At 33.5% G+C, this 3,926-nt stretch overlaps 1 non-coding gene across 1 annotated transcript; it reads left to right on the forward strand.

Moving 5' to 3' along the window:
* The first annotated feature begins 926 nt into the window (after positions 1 to 926).
* LOC121206656 (small nucleolar RNA R71) lies at positions 927 to 1,033 on the forward strand. The gene has a single exon (XR_005901766.1). It is a non-coding gene; the product is annotated as a small nucleolar RNA R71 (small nucleolar RNA).
* Positions 1,034 to 3,926: the final 2,893 nt, after the last annotated feature.

Raw genomic sequence — 3,926 nt, forward strand, 5'->3', positions numbered from 1 at the left:
TTTCAACAGTTTAAGGAATTTAACGAATCGTTCATTTGTGTGGCCTTTCCTTGTCGCATTTGGATATGGTACATGAGGTTTATATTCCTTACTTACCATCTTTTGTACACTGTGGATCAACTCAACCTTACCTTGACTTACCACACTTTCTTGCCTTAATTTTGGTTAGGATTCAGATTTAGGTAACCCTTCTTCATCTCGAACAGTAATCGCATGAAGCTGCGCTCTTAGGTTAGTTTCAATATTACTCAGCAAGCTACCTTGTGGTCTTTCTAAAATCAATTTAGCCAGTTGACCTATTTGATTCTCGAGCCCTTGAATCTACACTTGTTAATTTTTAAGTGTTGTCTCGATGTTTTAAAAACGAGTTTCTGACACCAAAATAAACTTCGCCTACATCTCCTTAAGGTTTGGCCTACTGGTAAGGTGGTTGAAAGCCTGAAGGGGTTGTGGTATTTGATTTCCTTCACCACCCTAAGAGAAGATGGTTCCTCCAACCTGTATTATAAGTGTTACTCTAGGGATTATTCTGAGGTCTGGAATTATTACCCATATAGTTGACTTGTTCGTCTTCTGTGCTAAGGTTGTAAGATCAATTTTCTAGATGGTTCCCTCCTCCAATTCCGTCGCATTGCATCACCAGATGTACTTGCGTAGAACTATATAAACCATTAATCTTTTTATTCAAACCTTCTACCTAATTTGATAACATGGTGACTGCATCAACGTTAACAACACCAGCTGCTTTCATCGGCTTTGTCTTTATAACTTGCCACTGATAATTGTTCACTGACATCTCTTCTATAAACTCGTAAGCCTCCTCAGGTGTTTTGTTATTCAAAGTACCACTGGCGGATGCATCAATCAACTGTCTAATTGAGGGGTTCAAACCATTGTAAAAAGTTTGAACCTGTAGCCATAGAGGTAACCCATGGTGAGGGCACCTTCTCAATAAGTCCTTATACCTCTCCCATGCATCATATAAGGTCTCTAAATCCATTTGCACAAAGGAAGAGATGTCATTCCTCAACTTGGTTGTCTCAGCCGGTGGAAAGTACTTCAACAAGAATTTTTTGGTCATTTGTTCCCATGTAGTATAAATCCTCGCGATAGGGAGTTTAGCCACCGTTTAGCTTTATTCTCAATGAGAATGGAAACAACAGAAGGCAAATGGTATCATCAAAAATGCCATTTATTTTAAAAGTGTCGCAGAATTCTAAAAAATTAGCCAAATGAGTATTTGGGTCTTCATCCTGCAAACCATCAAACTAAACAAACTATTGAATCATTTGAATAGTGTTAGGTTCCAGTTCAAAATTATTTGTAGCAACAGCAGGTCTAGCAATAATTGATTCAGCCCAGTTAAATTGGGCTTCGCATAATCGTACATAGTACGAGGAGCAGGATTTGGATTTACAGGATTTACAGCAACCACATGAGGTAGCTGATTATTATGATTTTCTGTCATCTCCTCAGTATTAATAATAATATCCTCTTACTCTTCTATTGTAGTTTGTCGACTCTGCCTCGCTTCTCTCTGATTTCTGCCAGCTATACTTTCAATCTCACTGTCAAATACGAGAGGTCCTGATGGGTTAGACCCTGCTAGAAGCAAAATAAAAGAAAAGTTAGTAAATTAAAATAAAAACAAAATAAATTACAATAAAAATAAAAATGGCTAAAGTAATAAAAATTAAGTGTTCCTAATAATTTAGTCCCTGGCAACGGTGCCAAAAACTTGATGACGTCACGAACTAACTGAAATACGACAAAGGCAATCACAACTATCGAATGGTAGTATAGCTACGGTGAGTCTGGAATATCGTATCCACGAGGACTAAAAATACTAGTAATTACTATCTTTTTATTATCTAGCCTATAAATTGAAGGTTTGTTTTTAATCTAAAACTAAACTAAACTAATTACTAAGCGGCAGATAGCGAATTGGGGAAATAATCGAAGAAAACTTATGAGAGAGACAATACTCAGGAAAGAGTCCACCTAGACTTCACTTATTATTCTAAATCTGAATTGAACGATTTATGCATTTGACTTTATCCGTAGAAATCCCTAAATTATATTAATATCTCTTTCAAGAGTAAAAATAACTGACTCTCGGTTTATTAATTAAAAATCTCTTTCTAATTAAAACCCCTATCGTCGCATTAACTCGACCTATGGATTCTCCTATTAGATTTGACTCTACTCCGGTAGATTTATGTCGTCTTATTTCTAAGATTGCATGCAACTCCACTCAATTATGCTAGATTAAACATGAATAAGCACATCAATCATGAATTAATATCCTAAAAACATTAAACATGAAGGTAAGTAAACATAATTGAGATCAAGAACAAATATTTATCATGTAATTCAAAAAAATCGAATAATAAGATCTGTCATAGGTTTGATCTTTCCTAGATATTTAGGGAATTTAGTTCATACTTGGAAAGGAAAACATCTCAAAAATAGGAAAACAACAAAACATAAAGAAACCCAAAAACTTCTAAAGAAATTGAATGGAGATCTTCAATTTTGAAGGAGATCCTACTTCTGAGTGGAGTCCGTCGACGTTCTTCGAGTATTTTTGCGTTCTACTCTACGTGTTCCCTTAGGTCCTCTTCTAGTATGTATTTATAGACTTTAGAATGCTCAGAAACCCTAAAAATTGGCTTTTTCGGCATGTTTGGGAAACAAGGAGCAATATCGACATGGGCTACCACATGTGTGTGTGGCCAGCCTGTGTGGCTCACACGGGTGTGTGCTCAGCCCGTGTGGAAATGGTCTTGGCCATGTGGATCTTTAAACCAGCCCGTTTTCTGCACATTTTGTTCCCCTATGCTCAACTAAGTATAGAAACATGAAATTAAAGAATTAGGAGCATCAAATTCACTAAATTATTTAATAAAACATCCAAAAACATGCTAAGCATGGGATTAAAATATGTTACTTTTATGGTTTATCAACAGTCTACTCATTTTTATTCTACAAGTAGTCTCAAAAAATTGACATGTGTCTATTTTTTTAAAACATTTATTTTTAAATAATTTTCTATACCCCTATAGGTCACTTGTCAACCACTTGACCCTGTTTGTACCAAACAATTTACGTTAATATTTTAACAATTTAATTGTTATATATCATATTTATATTATGCATGCTAAGTTTTTAATAAATTAAAAATATTTAATGATTTATTTAATATAAACTTTCAACCATTAAATATATATTAATAAAGATGATTTTTTTTCTAATATGATAGGGATATTAAATTTATTTGAAATTTTACATACATGATAGATTAATAAAAACAACCCTCAAACTATTTAAGTATTAATTATAGAAAGATAAGGAAAATATATAAGATTACACTAATTTTAGATTAATATAAACGAGCACTGCCATATATGTATAGTATAAATACTATAAAAGCCTTACTGTATAATCTTTTCTAATCAAAATTCAACATTTCAACACTTCACTTTAAAGATTGAGATGCCAATTTCCCCTGGCCATTGAAGTTTAGAAGAGATAAAAACGTGGGCTACCAACGCCAAGCTAATCTCTTTTATAAAGATATTTGGCTAAATGGTTGTTTAAGTAAAGATGTAAATTTTGAATTTTATAGAGAGAAAAATAATATTAAAAGAGTTTGAATTTCATTAACGAATTCAATTTTAAGTATAATTAATGTCTAATAATGAGAGATGTCGAAACCTTTTTTTTTTTTTGAAAAAAACGGGGATCAACTTTGAAAACGAAATGTGGAGTCGCCACTAATCTTTTGTTTTAGTGTGATTGGATCACCTTAATAAAATATTTTATTCCATTTAAATTGATTTTGGCCTATGAAATTTGAGAAAACGGGTTCGGGAGCCGATTATGTACGAGGAAGGATTAGCACCCTCGTTACACCCAAAATTGGT

This window comes from Gossypium hirsutum, chromosome A01, assembly GCF_007990345.1.
Source record: "Gossypium hirsutum isolate 1008001.06 chromosome A01, Gossypium_hirsutum_v2.1, whole genome shotgun sequence".
In the NCBI taxonomy this organism is placed as follows: domain Eukaryota; kingdom Viridiplantae; phylum Streptophyta; class Magnoliopsida; order Malvales; family Malvaceae; genus Gossypium; species Gossypium hirsutum.